The following is a 17,576-nucleotide window of genomic DNA, read 5'->3' as shown; positions in this document are numbered from 1 at the left end:
CCGCAGAGAAGCTAGATGTGATTGCACAAGCTGCGCCACATCTAGTTCTCCGGTGTTTTCACTTTTATCAAATATCTCACTTAAGTGTTCAAACATACTTAGACTTCCATCCTTGACCTTCTCTTCCCAAAGTTCCAGCTTCATGGTGAATGACCTTAGTTTGTCCATGAAATCAATCACAGTGGCAAAACGGGCTTTGGGGGGTCAGTTAAATAAGTTGAGGCGTAAGAACATGTTAATCAGGTAGGCCAACTTCTGAATCCACTAACTGTCGGACAATTTTATCGTGAACTCATGTAACATTGTATTATGATCACATCTGAAGAATTAAGCGAGCTCCTCATTTAGTGATTCTACTCTTGCATCCACATTCCCCCGCAACAACCAGCGAACCTCAGTGTAAAAGAAAACGCTTCATCATTTCCAAACTCTTGTCACAGTGAGGAAAAACAGTCTTGCATTACGGGCACTTGATTTCATGCCATTAACAAGGCCACAACATCCTCAAGTACTGATTTCAACCCAGGTGGGAAAGTTTTAGATGCCAAAGCATGCCTATGTAGCATACAACGAAGATGCTTTGTTTCAGAATTCACCTGATTTTCTTTTCTTGGAAACCATGATAAATGGCAATGTGTATCAGTGAGTGTCGGCTTGCTGATTGTCTAGTTCACGTACCCCCCCCCCCGACTTTCTCTCTCAGTTGCTGTTTTAAAAGTAAACCGACACGATATTGCGCGCGCTCGAATACACACTCTCACCCCAAAATCTACTATTGGTAATCAACACTATAAATTTAGAAACCTGCGTAGAACAGTATGATTGAAGAAACGTGCCCTGCTTGCACTGAATTTAATAATCTATAACTACATCTATTTAAAAGTGTTCTATTAAGTAATCTAAATATACCTAGGAATCTTCTTGTGAGCCTAGGGTTTTCCGAACTCCAGTTAGGGAAACCATGGCCTGCACAATCTTCAGATCCGAATACTATCGAACACGTATTGCAGTACATCAAGCTACAACTACTCAATGGTAACATTTTAAAATCTGGAAGAAATTTAGATAAAAATTAAAGAGAAGTGGAATGCCTTTTCATCGGAGTAATACCGCCGACTAACCCAAGAAATGCCTAAAGGACTTCAGAAGAACAAGTCTACTAAATATTGGCTAGATCGTAGTATTCCTGTTTTAGTACTGTTGTATTAATGTTTTAGATTTCTATTTAAATCACATTTTTGATCGTGCGGAGTTTCATTATAGCCTTCTGGATTTGAAGTATTTTTTTAAAATTTACTGAAACACTATGATACTTTAATTAAAATAAAAGCTTGTGAACAGGTAAAATTATAAACGAAGCCAAAGGCGAATCGAATGGAGTATGGTTTGTTTTGTCAGATACGTTCTAATATTCTTAAATTTGCGTTTTTTAGGAATTTTTATTTTTTTTAAATGTCAAGTCCTAGTTTTCTCGTCGGGCCAACTGTATATCATGAGGACATCCATAGAATGGAAATATGTCACGGAGTTTTACAAGGTGTTTTAATATTGATCCATATAATATTGTGATAAGTGTTTCATTGTGAACAGGTATGGTATAATAAATTATGGGGGTTATCTATTGCATGTTTTTATATTTTGCTTTTGTATTGATACCCCCAAATTCGAAGCTATCTCTTTACAACCCTTTCATTTCATAACTTATCGTACTTTCATAAATCAGAGCCCAGTCTCTCTTAGCTATTTTGAACCCAGTGGGCATAGGGTACTTTTGCTAGTATATATATATATATATATATATATATACATATATATATACGTATATACACTTATCTATATAACCACACATGATTATATACACACACATATATGTATATATATATATATATATATATATATACATGTATACACTTATATATATATATTTATATACAGTATATATATATATATATATATATATATATATATATATATATATATATATATATATCTTTAACGTAGGGATATATACTAATATATATATATATATATATATTATAAAAATATATATATATATATATACGCATATACATATATCTGTATATATATATATATATATATATATATATATATATATATATATATATAAATGTTGTTTATTTCCTAGATAGACATCAAGTATGTAGAAATTCAATAAAATTTTACTCTTATGCATATATCAACACAGCTGACACATACATTACGTAAACCTGGAGGTAGCTTTCTGACAAATATAACTAATTTAATTATCGGATTGTAGAACGTCAACTGTTTGCTCCTAATTGTTCATGTGTCCTATGTGTATAAAAATATAGTGTAAAATTTACATTCCCCATGAGCTAAGAAGGGAGTCAAAATCACAAGTACTCAGTGCACATAGAACATTCATGAAATTTAATCCAAAAATGTAATCAAAAAACGTTTTTCAATACATTAATACTGTTCACAATGTAATAATTTGCTCTGTTATATATCATAGCAACTAAATGGTAGTAACTTGTCAATTTGCATGTATATATATATATATATATATATATATATATATATATATATATATATATATATATAATATAAACACCATAAATATTAGTCTCGATTAATCGTTAGCGTATAATGTACTGTTTTGTATAAGATGTCCGACAGTAATATTTATTTTAAAAAAATACCATTTTTTTTATTTGCGTTTTGTAAATATTATGGCAATTTATTCAATATGGGTTTGTTGTTTTGTTTTTGTTTTTTAAAATATTACATAATTTAAAATAAAATTCTGAGTTGAGATATCCATATATTCACATGTTAATTCATTTTATTTTATATTCAGTTTTATTATAATGCATATCCAATCCTTTATGGTGATTTGATCAAGAATTTTATAATTATTGAAAACTGTTTATGATTCACAATATTTATATATTCAAATATATATTGCTAGTGTTTACTTTGTTTTGTAGTTTTTTACGGGAAACATTAGTTAAGAAAACTCGAATATAAGAGCTTTAATTGAGGAACATTTTTTGAAAATCATTTTAATATCATTATAGGAAACTTCTGTGATTCTTAACTTATTCTCTCCTTATATGTTCATAATTTGTTCCAAAACTATTTATCGTGCAAAATCTTCTACAGTTTACACAAAAACAGTTTAAAGTTCTTAATCTAAAGCACATCAAGTATGAGCTTACAATTTTAAATCTTATTTATATATCCATATATTTCACATTGTTTAAGAATTACAATGAACAGAAACTTCACTCCGGTTCAAATATACAAAGACTAACATATTCCTCATTTCCTTGTTTGTGATAGGCAACATGTTATATCCCTACTTTATTTATAAGCATTATATCTCTTTTGATAACAATGTTTATTAGTCATATCTACTGATATACAATAATTTCGTCTCTGAAATATTAGAGATAACATCCAGTTTCGTATGAAATGCAGTAAAAAGTACAGAGACAAAGAACGAGAGAGTGGAAGAATGATGAGAAACAGCAATATCTCTGAAAGCGAGTAACAGTGAAATATAAACCATATTTCGCCGTGCCCGTATAGAGAATTGCTCCCTAATGAATGGAGTATAGACATCGAGTATCAGTATGCCCACAACGGGCCTTCTCACTAGAAAAGCAGGAAGTAATATTATTGACTAGATATAAAAATATGAATATTGCTCTAAACGACAGCGAACACGATAATATAATGATGAGGCCAGGATGAGCGAGCTGATAAAAAGTTAATGAGAGGAAAGGGATTGGTCAATAATTGAGATGTATTTTAGAAAGTAGGAGATAAAAATGGTGGGTGGTATAATTACTAGAGATATGAGAAATACGTACAAACCATCAAAATATTTTAAAATGAAAACACACATTTTCAAGCCAGGCGAATGTTCTCTTACACGACGTTCAACCTCTCAGTAACAATAGGGTATTTTTCACTCAATTCGACGGCTTCAGTAGTGTATTCCTGATTTCGTAAGAAAATCATAGTAAATCATTATTAATATTCCACCCCTTCGAATATTTTTTATTAACATTAAGCAGTAATATGTTGCCTGTGTGTCTGAATGTGTACAAGTGTACGTGCATGTGTTGCATAGCAAAAACATATGCAAAAATTTAATTAAATAAATTACTTACATACGTAAACATATATTTCCACTAAACACGCTTATCTTATGGATTAATTAACTTGTAAATATAGAATTAATTGTTTTGCACAATTTTAAATATTTAAAACAGAATCGTAATCGATGTGTAGGCGCGTTAATTTTCTAAATAAATCTATGCAAGACAGCATGCCTTATTATTTTCTATATTATGTGCTTGAAACTCATGTACGGTAAATCTGTAAGCCTGTATTCTAGAGTTTATATCGGTCTCAATGTTATGCTTCTAAACACTTGTTATCTGGAAAAGATCGGTAAATATTGAGCAGTTGTATTTATTACATAATATAAAAAATCAAGCACCTACGATTAAAACTACCCAAGATACTTTCTAGTAAATTTGATGCAATCAGCAACATACTACAAAGATTAACCGCGACAGTTACAATACAAATTGTTTGATGTTTCTATATACGTCTGTACAACGTTACGTACACAACTATAAATCATAAAACAGACTGCATATCATATAGCAACATCTACTGATTCGACCTTACTTTTACCGAATAAACTAAATAATATGCACAATAGCTGGTAACGCACACTTTAAATATAAACAGTTAATTCATATTAGGATTACTCATGAGATTAAGCATCTTGGGACAGTTAACTTTACAGATGTGAACACACTAGAACAGTGTGTTGAAAATACCTGATAAACAAGCAGATTCTTCATAAGATATGAACAATTTATGTTTATCCTTACGTCATAAATTTCACAAAATCTTACTCAAGCTTACAGTATATCATCGAACACACCTTTATGCCCTGTTACATAGAAAATTACCTTTCGCTATCGCGAAACAAGGCAACACACAGAAGCTTCTATAATTAAGACGCAAGCTTAGGCATCGTTTAATATATAAACCAGCCCTCACTTTAAAGCTCAAAATAGTGCATGCTGTGAATTCAGCTCACTGCACTCCGAGCAAATGTATTAGTAAAATATATAAAGTCATTTCGTTTAACACCTTTAACAAATATTCTGTGAATGTGAAATAGTAACGGAGAACATTTTCAAAGCAACCAACATACACAGTAACAGATGTAACTGAACGATAGAATAATATCAGCAGTTTGCCAAGCAATCTGTGAAAAAAAATATAATAACACAACTCGAGCAAACTCTAGATCAGCAATGAGATCACACTCATTCGAGTCTGGGAGACTCAATAACGACCGCCACTTTACTCTACAAAATTGTCACACAATAACACAAGCTAAGGCAATTGCACCTACTGCATATATATTATACAATGTGTGATATTTTACTTGTAAAAAAAAAAACACCCGCGAAAAGAAACCTCCCAAACTAAAAACCTCGAACTATTTTCTAAACTAAAATGTAAATTAATTTAAAATTAAGCCAACTTCACAAATTTATAAACGTAAAATATTGTATTTGAATTAATGGGAAGCTCGAAGTCTCAAACCCGTTAGATAAAGCAAAAAAAAAAAAAGTAAAAATAGACAAACAAAATGAAAAAAAAGGTTTTAAAAATAAATAAATAAATAAAAATAAAAGCAACCCCCCACCCGACATAAGCCCACCACCCCTATATCATATGTACATAGAATTAGTCGGCTAAATATGCCTGCTTCCTTTTCCAAAATGACCTCGAGGTGTGAATGTCGTATTTTCCTTCCACTCTTAAAGCTACGTTTAAAAACTGTTTGTCTCTCTAATTTTCTGAAATCTATTTTGTGCTAATTAACGGTAAATGTTTTTTTATTGCAGCCTTGACTTAAAATCCGGCAACTCACATTACCTATCAACTTGCTCTTTTTGTTCTGAAATCTTTTTAATTTTCATTTATGCTACAAACGAATATTGCTGTTACATGTAAAACGAGAAAAAAGGCCACCCGCGAAAAGGAACCTCCCAAACTAAAAACCTCGAACTATTATCTAAACTAAAATGTAAATTAATTCCAAATTAAGCCGACTTTACAAATTGATAAAAGTAACATATTGTATTTGAATTAAGGTGAAGCTGAAATGATTCATACGCGAGATAGATAATGCCAAAAACATCCCCCATAAATATGGGAGGGTAAATTTTCTTCAAAGAGCATCCTAAAGTGATAATTTAGCTCCGAACATGTACTAAGTAGATATTAATATGCCCCTCGTACCCATTCCGTCTTTTTTTAATGGAGAGTAGATAATGCGGTGGAAGTGTTATCGGCAGCCTCAGTAACTCTATCTTCTCCTTTTTTGTCCCTCAGTCCTCATTCAAATGAGTGATTTTTCTGACAAAGGGCCAAGAAAAAGTTGCTTCCAGGTCGGTAGTTCTTTGTGAACAGTAGTATGAGATCTCGGAAATTTTTCTGTCTCTATATCTATCCTTGTTGCCAAGTCACTAGTAAGGGTGCTGGAGGTAAACGTTTTTCTGGGCTTACGTTATCCGCCTGATAGTCAGGGACCCGAATCTTGGATTAACCACTAAGCAGGCTGTCCTATCAGCAGGTGCAAAGTACTGGGCTGCTGTATTGCCATGTGGTGAATGGATTCTGGACCATGCAGTAGTCTCTGGTGGGACTCTCGATGCTATACTAGTGGGTAAGTGTCACGGCTTTAGCTTTTCATGTGCAAAAAAATTCCTATCCTTTTCTCTCTGTCGTAACCTCTCATTCTTGCTCAAACCAAGTATGCTGAACTGTTCCACAAACCCCAAAATCTCAACATGAAACATCTCAAAAACAAAAACTCGAATAAAACTAGAACCCCATCTTCCAACGTAGACCCCTACTACCATGTCTCCTTCTCCAACATTAGGGGTCTACGTTCCAACCTTCCAGAGGTTGAAACCCAATTACAAGAGACGAAACCGGACATATTCTTACTAAGCGAAACTGGAATAGGGCCGATCACTTCCCTAGAAGAATTCATAATTAACGGATACTCTAACTTAACATCGAAATCAGACCCCCAAAATCGCACAGGGCATTGGATATATGCCTACATTAAAGATACTTTCCCGTGTGGCAGGGATATATCCAGAGAAGATCCTAATTTACCTTATATGTGCTTCCGGGTTGCACTAGCTTACACTACTGCATTAGTATTTACCCTCTATCGCCCCCACAACAGCGTAGTTACTGTCTTTAAGACTATATCTGAGAAAATAGACCACATCCTGTCTGCACATCCCTCGGTTAACATTCACATTTATGGTTACATCAATGTACATAACGTGGAATGGCTGACCTATTCAAATAAGACAGACGATGAGGGGAGGTTCTGTCATGACTGTGCCATTGACTATGACCTCACTCAGATTTTCGCGAGCCCACCCGACTGCCAGATACTACCGGTCAGTTTGCAAGCCTTCTAGACCTTTTTCTCTCAACATCTCCTGAGCTATGTTCATGCACCCATCCGTTGTATAAGTTAAGATAAAAATGAAATGCAATAAGTCCCCAGACGTACCCCTCCGCTGTACTTTATACCGATACTCCATGGCTGACTGGGATAGCTTCCGTCCATTCATATCTGATCTACCGCTGCATTCCATGTTTAAAAAGGATGGGTCCTCTATAGTATCAGACCTAACCGAACAGTTAATTGTAGGAATATACCGTTTCATACCATCTACAAAAATTCCAACAAAAACCTAATAGAAAGCCATGGTTTTCCCCAGAATGTGCTGCTGCCATTGTGCACAGAAATCGCTTTTTCCATAACTACCAACGTAATAGATGCACTGAGACTAAAGCTGCTTGCAGGAACGCCAGCAACCACTGTAAAAGAGTAATAAAAATGCAAGAGAGCTATATGCCCAGTCTGTTAAATCCAAAGTAGCTGATCAGACGCTTTGTTCCCACCAGTTTTGGCAAATAACAAGTAGGATCCTGAACAGAAGTGTGCGTTCTATCCTAACCATTATCAACGGACCAGAGGTCATCCCGTCAGTATCAGACAACCCAAACTATTTGTAAAGAACTTTGCAGCTAATTCTACCCCATGCGACGAAGGCAATCAACTCCCCATATCTCCTCCCATAATACAGAGCACGCTAGGTAATATACAAATATCTGTGCGTGAGGTCGCCAAGCCAATAAGAACCTTGATTCCAGTAAAGCAACTGAGCCTGACGGAATCCAAATTATAGTGTTAAAAAAGCTTCAACCTGAAATTGCTCCCATACTTACAAAACGGTTTAAGCTTTGCCTTAAAGAAAAGTGCTTTACAACACCCTGGAAAACCTCATCAGTATGCCTTGTATTTAAGAATGTAGGTGATAAGTCCTCTTCCTCTCAGTACATACCTATAAAATCTCCTGTCTATCATGAGTAAGTTGCTGGAATCCATATTAAATAGAGAAATAGTCAACCACCTCAGCAGATAAAACCTTAGTGGCACGCAATATGGTGTCCGTTCTGAATGATCTACCAGAGATATGCTAACGGTTATATCTAATAGGATTAGCGAATCTCTTGACAAAGGTTACCTATCTAGAGCAATTGTACTTGACATATCAAAGGCTTTCGACAAGGTAGTGCATAAAGGACTACTTCACAAGATTTCCAACTACGGTATAACTGGAAATGTTTTCTCAATCATTAAATCATTTCTCTCTAATAGGCTCATAAGAGAAGTGGTCGAACGACAAAATTCAAAGGCCTGCAGTATAAATGCTGGAGTGCCTCAGCGGTCCATGCTGGACCCAACTCTCTTCCTGATATAAATCAATGATCTCCCTAAACATATACTTAAATAATTCGTTGACATCTATGCTGATGACACGACCATCTACAACAACACATCAAAGGCTGTAAATGACGAAGTTCTCTCTGATTCTCTCTCCTCTGATCTCGAGCGGGTAGTTCAGTGGGGGAAGGCGGGGCTGGTTACCTTTAATGCATCTAAAACCAAGCTCCTATCTTTACACCATCAACGCTCTGATCCCCATCTGGCATCAATTGTAATGGAGGGCTCTCGCCTAGGAGAGGCTCAATGTTTTGACAAGCTTCTGGGGTTGACCTTTACTCCTTATATGAAATGGAACTCGTACATAAAGTCTGTTGCCAAGGTCGCTGGAAAGATGGTGGGATCATTCTACCGCTCCAGAAGATATCTCACTACTGATGCAATTTTCTATCTATATAAAAGCCAAGTACATCCAATGAGGGAATACTGCTGCCATATCTGGAGAGGAGCTGCTAGAAACAGCCTATCCTGCCTTGACAGAGTACAAAAAAGACTTCGTGGCTTAGTGGGGGATGCCCTTTTCTCTTCCCTGCAACCTCTCTCTCACAGAAGAGACGTTGCGAGCCTGTCTTTGTTTTACCGTTATTTCCATGGCAAGTGCTTGTCTGAGCTCCAATCTTTGGCCCCCCTCGCCAATCTTTTACGAAAACACCCGTCTAGCTGAAGCCACTGTCAAAAATATTCCCCACTCTCTATCTGTGCCTGAATCAAAACGTAGAGTCCATGAACACATCTTCTTTCTTAGAACGACACGCCAGTGGAACTCTGTTCCATCTGCTTGTTTCCCACCTGACTACAACTTTGATGACTTCGAATCCAACGTAAACAAATTCCTGATAGACCGCCCCCTTAAGTAGACACTTTATGAAATCTCTCAACACTAACCTACAACGTACTTTACATGCAATAACCCTTATCCCTGAGTGGCTCCCGGGCCTTGATAAGATGTGACATCCTCGTAAAAAAATATATCGTAACAAAGGTTATTGCACACACGCCTAAAATAATACACTTTAAATGATGCGGTTTCATTCTATAAACACCTTTTTCATAATTGTAACCCTAACATAGGCAGGTAAACAAATATACTAGCGACAGAAAAAAAAAACCTAGGTAATCGGAAATATAATAAAAATAATCACCCCCAAAAGAGATGAATGCAACTACAGCTAATTGATATAACCACAAACTCACCAAACAAGGGTATTAATAAGACTATGTTACCCAGGTATAGCATACAATATTTCCATACGCTACTAATATTTATTGAGTACGTATGCTGTAATATGAGAAAAAAAAATAGGTTTTTTAAGAATGAAAAAGAAAACAGAAATAAAACAAAAACTTCACGAATTGTATATTCTTAAAACTTTGCTACCAGCTTAAAAAAAACTTCCTTGGTGTGGTACCAATTACAAAAGATAAAAGTAAAGAAAGACAGACGCGTTGAGAAGACCTTTATTTTTACTTAGCGCTGCGATATGAGATTTCAACCAACGTAAGCCTTTTTAGAAAGGTCGACATACTTTAGCAAAGTCGAAAAGATTCCGCACTCTCTGTTTGCAATTAAAGCTTACATAATTAATGAAAGACCCCTCGTGTAAATTAGTTCTAATTATGCAGAGAAAACCAATTAATCTGAAATAATGTGCTGAGATTGTTCTTTCATAGCGACGTCAACAAATTAAAAAAAAAACATAAAGAAGAGGAAAAAGAATTAGAAGAAATGTACCCCCCTAAAAAAATTTCTACACATCTGCTGCATGAAAATTACATAAGAGGCATAACTCATTTTTTTATCCATACAGAGAAATACGTATATTAGGTTTTTGAAGCTCTTTCAAAGTTTTGCTCAAGTATCGATATAACGGGCATATTATACTAATGCTGAATTACATTTCATAGTAGATCAGCCAGCACACAAATACATCATTCAGTCATTTAATTCATTATTTCATTGTCATTTTAACATACAAATTTATTAGTAAAAATTGCGCATGTACTTATTCATGAATCATATAGCAGTAATAATGTTTACTCTGCTTTTTATTAAATCGGTTATAATATGAGTGAAATGTCCAAAAATAAATTTAGATTGTATGAAGTTGGGGTTTGGAGTAATAGTCTCTCGATATGGCTATGTAAAATTGTCGTGGAATTTGAACGGAGGAGTAAGTAAAATTAATTTACGGTTTTTATTAGGAATTGCTATTTTGAATAATGCTGCCATATTTTTATTATTCGTAATCAGTCAGAAGAAAATACTATGGGTATTTATTTGCTCCCCCAACGAGTAAATTAGGCACAAGGCCGATTTTTAATGTAAGGATTGGAGGGGAAATGGGGACCAACTCCACTGGTTAGTGACAATTGGTATGGAGGGTTGCCCATACATTGAGCAAGGTCTTATATGTGGGGTTGGTATTTATTTGCTCCCCCACCGAGCAGATTAGGCACAAGGCAGATTTATAATGTGAGGAGTGAAGGGGAAATGGGGACAAACTCTCCGGGGAGTAGGGGAGCTGGATAGTGACAATTGGTATGAAGGGTTGTCTCTACATTGACCAAGGTCTTATATGTGGGGTTGCGCCAACATATGGTCTTTGCTTGCAGTATCTGCCGGAAGAGATACTACTCTTTTATCCCAGCTCGTAGGCCAAGAACAACAGAACAAAGGCAAGCCCCTTTTCCATTTATTCCAGAAGAAAATACTAAAGTAAAAGTTGAATTAGGAAACTGAACAAGTGTAATTAATAATGCATACATATACGCGAGCAACAAAAAATATACTCGTATAAAACATTAGTTTTATTCATTTAAACCTTAAACAAGCGGTTGGATGTAGGTGCTACTATCTTGGAGATACTTTGCAAGGAATGTATGCCCGGACTTAGGTAGCAAGCTATCTGTTTATACTCCCTATGATGTCTGCATGCCAGTACATTTAGGAAAGCAGACACCCGGAAAAGGCATTCAAAATTTAGCAGTCCGATGGAAGTAACTATACGATTAGAAAGTTTTCTAGAATCATGGGATATATTCTGAGCAGGGGTGAGATTTTGCTGCTTTTCGGTTTTGTCTAAGACAAATTACGCCGAGAGAGAAGAGGGTTTATTGTTCATCGCATGAACTTATAGGTTTTATATTCTTTAGAATTATGTCGAATAAGTATGCGGTAATAAATAAAGTAAATAATAAATAAAGTAAATGTAAAATATTAGGAAGTGAGGATTACTCTAGAACTTCCGTTCGGACACATACGCTTCAGTTTACGATTTGAATTATTCATTGGTCTTAGTCAGAAATTGTTTTTCGGGAGTAGAAATATATTTCTTATGGAGAATCTTCGGTGTGATACCTGAGGGTTTCGCACAAAATCTTGTTATATATATATATATATATATATATATATATATATATATATATATATATATATATATATATATATATATATATATTATTACATTTTAACCCAAGGCACATTGCCACTTTGGTGTAGGGGGCTACTATCAGGGGAAACAACTACTGGGGTACTATTTTGGGATTTAGGCAGCAAGATGTTGGTTCACGTTGCACTTGAACTTCTGCATGTCAGTACAGTTGGGGAAGCAGTGACCTGGAATGGAATTCCAAAGTCTAGCGGTTCTGGGGAAGAAACTATTGGAGTAGAAAGCTCTTTTACATCTAGGGATCTCTACAGTGTGGGAGTGGGATTTTGCAGCTTGTCGGGTCTGTTGAAGGTGGGGGCACAAATGCTTGCAGTTCATCAGAGCATTCGCCATTAAAATACGTGTAGAACAGGCAGAGGGATGACACGTTTCGTCGATGGGACAGAGGTTGAAGCTTTGATGCCAGTTTAGGGCCTATCAACGAGAGGAGTGAGAGACTAGTAGCCGATGCACCAGCCCAAATATGACAGCAATACTCCATACATGGGCGAATGGTTGCCTTATGGAGGTACATGATACTTTCGGTTGTTAGTAGTTTTCTAGCACGGTAGAGAAAGCCTACCTTCCTTGCAGCGGCCCTGGCAATGCCCTCGATGTAATTGTTCCAACTCATGTTTCCTGTGAACGTTGGACCAAGGAGCCTGAAAAACGTACTCTCAGATAAAGAGTCGTTGGTCATTGCTATTACTGCCGCTTAAAGTAGTCGTCGAGAGTAAAGAGTGAGTCCTATCATTGTCACAGCTTGCTCATCACTCTCGAGAGGCGCATTTGTTACACCGTTGTGTGGTCAGAAATATGCCCAGATGTGAGGATTACTGGTCCTGACGATCTGGAAGACTTATTGGGAAAATTACTGAGTCTGTCAGAGAAAGGTTTATAGAAAATGTATGTTTCATACTAAGAGTTGTATCTGTGTAATTGAAGAATCCAGGCTAATTATTACTGGTGGATATTGAAGTCAGCAAATACATGTATTTAGATCCTATTGGCATGGGAGACTGCAACATCCATATTGTCAGGAACGTTATTTATTAGATTAACAAAACTGGGTCGAGAGAGCGGTAGAGAAAATATGAATAGGTAACGCTATGCCATAGATTTTGACTCAGGCAAAGAAAGATGTTATCGTATGTTTCTAGTTTAGATTTAATACTTATGTGGATGTTGTTTCATGTTAATGTAAGGTTTCACTGTTTCGTTGATACATTACGGAAAAATTAAAATATATTAACAGCTATATCTATTTAATCTAATATGGATAGTCTTTTATACTTCTGATTGATGTGCCTGGCTGTAAATAACAGAATCGTCTATTCAAATACACCAAACATCACCATTTCTTTTAATTTAAAATAATACATTAATATCAGAATTGATTAGAGTTGAACATATGCGTGTTCTAACAAAATAAGACGTCATAAAGTTGTAAAAGTTTTAATAAATCTGATCAAATGTATTACTGCAACAACTTCAATTAAAACCATTTATTTTGGTATTAGTGCTTACCTATAAAATATTCAAAAACCTGTCTATAACCTAAATGTATGACGTATTTTATATGTTTTACACATTTTACAATCCGTTCATCTTCGGCGGTCATATTTCTCTAATAATATAATATAGAATAGCAGTCAGTGCTTTATAAAGAAGGTAATTTGTTACGTTAAATTACTAATATCTTATTTGTCGACAGTATTTAGATAAATAAAATTGATATTCTATTTAGAGATATTTAAAACAAATTTCAAAAGTGTTTCTTACCTCAGGATATAAATTTGATGTAAATATGCACACATATATGTGTGTATGTGTGTAATTGTTCTAAAACCAGTCAGAGGGCGTTCTGCTTCGTATCTGAATCTGTAATGAAAAAAGGAGAAATGTTAAATAGTTGTACTCTTTCCAATACACAACATAATTTCTAATCTAATTGCTAGAAGAATATTTTATGTAATTCAAAGTGTTGCATGATGGTATTCCAAATCGAGGCTAGGCACAGACGTCCACACAAAAAAGGCGCGCAAAATATTGTATCTTTTATAGATGTTAACAGATTTTTTTCCTAACTCTTTTTACCATTACAATTATCGGTCCGGGCCCGAGATAACGCAGTTTCCTTCAAACAATTCAAGTCACACTGTCGGATTCTACTGTACAATTCAATTAGAAATGTAATACACATGTTCATTATGCTTTCTTTATAGTAGTATACATCATATGTGGCACAGCTTGCACATAATATTACTCAACTCATTTTAACTTGTTAAATCGACAAACAAATGAAGAACAGGTTAATGCTATGCAGTTTCATTAAATATTTTAGAAATCTCAAGACAAGAAAAAACAACGGACAATATATTGTAAAAGACCAATTAACAGCATAATTAAATATGTCTTTTTCTTAAAAAAGAAACTTTTTGTAAACGAACACCTCGCGGGAAGGCGCCCATCATAATCGACATGTACCAATTAATGTATTGATCCTAACAATGACATCAATTTGGCGATTATTAATGATCCTGATACAAAACGCTCACAAAGTCGTAGCGGCATTTGGCAACAATTCAGGATTGAATGTCGAACGCATTCGACCTTGAGTGACATGGAAAATATTTTTAGATGAATAGTTCCTTTATATTATCATGAATGGAAGTGAACAATATGATTTTATAGCGTGACGTTGGACAGCAAATTGAACAGTGTCTTTGACTGAAGACGCTGCCCATTTTCCTTCACTTTCAAATGGTTAATTACAGAAAAATAAATCAAATAAAGCAAAAATGTAAAATGCAAAAATAGAAGTAAAGTAATTAAACGTTACCGATTGACCATTTTAAGAACCCCACGTGTATATATATATATATATATATATATATATATATATATATATATATATATATATATATATATATATATATATATATATATAAACACTTAGGCAGAATGTAAATGATTTTAAGACCTATTCTCAATTGACGTGATGAATTATTTTGCCGGGAAAAGAGCAATTCTTGTGGTCATAAATTAAACAGGTTTTAGATTCAGGGTTTTGTTTCTATTTAGATGGCATTGCGTGTAGTCCAGCTCATGATTAACAGCCTATTTCATTCTTTTATACCCTTCTTAACTCCCTTCCTTCGCTCCCGTCGCTCCCTTCCCTCCCTTCTAAACTTCGATTACTCTGCTCCTTTCTATCCAGTAAAGATATTTAATCTTCTGTTCGGTAGACGAATTTGGTCATTGTATAGAGATAAGTAAAAGCCATATTTGTTTTTAGAAGAATGGATACATTGAGACAATAACACATATACAGTGAGTTTCTCAAGTTAAGAAAATATAAATAAAACAAGTAATAGCCCTTCGATGTCTACGATATATAACTCGCACTGATATATTTCATTTTTATAGGCCTGCCTCAGTTTTGTTGAAGAAAAAATAATATTATGTTGTGATTAAATCCGTCCCAAATTCACCACACTAATCTTCGCATTTCCAATGCCTTTAAAATCAGAAAGAAATTAAATGTTATATACTGAGTATTATTATTGATTCTTCTGTAACTAACACTTTCCGTGGTTAACAGATTTTTATCTCATTTTACGCCCCCACCCAACAAAAAAGAAGAAGAAAAAACGAACATTAGTTCGCTTAGTTTCTGCATAACAGCAGCATATATTTAATTATTGTTACAACCGTCACGTCACCTACATAATCCAGAACGTTCTCTACGTTTCTCACAAGATCTAGAACGTTATCTCCTTCCGTGCTTTACGTGCCTGTCATGACAGTTGTATTTCTCTTTCTTATTGTATTTTATCTTTGTCAGATACGCCATTTTGTATGCATTTGCATGCTTCATTTCAGGGCACTTGCAATAAGACTAATGGCAATACTTTAATTAATTCATATTTCAATTTCATGCCAATAATATAGTAGGATATAATATTAAAAAATAAATGGGTAAGGACTGTAGCCGCGCACTAAAAAAATAAGAAACTAAAAAATTAACCTTTCTTATTAATAATAATATTATAAATGCATTATCAATACAAACAAGAAAAATAATTAGAATAATATAGATGGATAGATAATCCTAGAAAGATAAAATTGTAATCAGGAGACCCCTGCTTCATTTGTTAAAATTGTGTTAGCATGGTTCAAAATTCTGCTTATTGTATTGTGTATTTAGATGTTTTGACAATACGTCAGACGGCTTTTTACCGAGCAGCATATAGGAAGTTGCACCTGTTCGTGATAAATACTACATACAAACACACACATATAAAATATATTATGTGTGTGTAGTATATATATATATATATATATATATATATATATATATATATATATATATATATATACTACACACATGTGTTTGTATGTAGTATTTATCACGAACAGGTGCAACTTCCTATATGCAGCTATATATATATATATATATATATATATATATATATATATATATATATATATAATATTGGCAAAAATGAGTAAGACCTATTATGTTTACATCTGAATAAAAATGGTATGTGTTAAATAATATATTCTCCTTGGTTTGTACCCGATAACACTATATAATATATTAATTTAACACATATCATTTTATTCAGATGTATACATAATAGGTCTTACTCATTTTTGCCAATTTTTGATAAGCAAGACACAACTCGTCAGAGACAATTCTGTTACTGGAAAAACAGTTGGAAGTATTTGTATTGATGGAATAAATAATACTCAAGCAAGGCTGTTGGTAAAAGGAAATAGCATAGAGTTCAAGCTACTAAAATCATAAAAATATAATCACTTACTAAATATAGAAGATATAAGCACCTTTCCGAGCAAACACTCATTTGATCCACTACCGACGAAAAGAGATTAAATAATTGCACCATATTATAAGCATCAGAACGCAATCATAGATCTGATTGTTCGTATTTAGTTTCAAAATTAAAAGCCAAAACTTAACCCCCCAAATTTGTTCGCAAAGTATTTATATTATGAATACACATTAAGTTAAATCATTAAATGAGTTGAATCAGATTAAACTCCATATTTCATCTCTTTAATGAATTTACGATATATGCATCATCTGCATACTCTAATAACACTAAACAAAATTCATATATTCTACTCCTAAAAACAGTACATATTAAGATTTTATAATTGGAAACTTTCAACTAACGTGTTAACATTTTTTAAAAAGGAATCATGGCAAGGGAACT

At 34.2% G+C, this 17,576-nt stretch overlaps 1 protein-coding gene across 4 annotated transcripts in view; it reads right to left on the bottom strand.

Moving 5' to 3' along the window:
• Positions 1–17,576, bottom strand: part of LOC145293851 (uncharacterized) — a 3,143,230-nt gene that overhangs the window by 925,195 nt on the left and 2,200,459 nt on the right. For all 4 annotated transcript variants that reach the window (XM_080140773.1, XM_080140596.1, XM_080140684.1 and 1 more), the window contains one exon: positions 14,116–14,214. The gene's annotated coding sequence lies outside the window, so the exon portion shown is untranslated. The remainder of the gene's footprint in view (positions 1–14,115; positions 14,215–17,576) is intronic.

Source organism: Euprymna scolopes, chromosome 1, assembly GCF_053919585.1.
Source record: "Euprymna scolopes isolate OS-2025 chromosome 1, ASM5391958v1, whole genome shotgun sequence".
Classification (NCBI taxonomy): domain Eukaryota; kingdom Metazoa; phylum Mollusca; class Cephalopoda; order Sepiida; family Sepiolidae; genus Euprymna; species Euprymna scolopes.
Note: the sequence above shows the minus strand (reverse complement) of the source record. Positions and strands in the feature narration are given on the sequence as shown.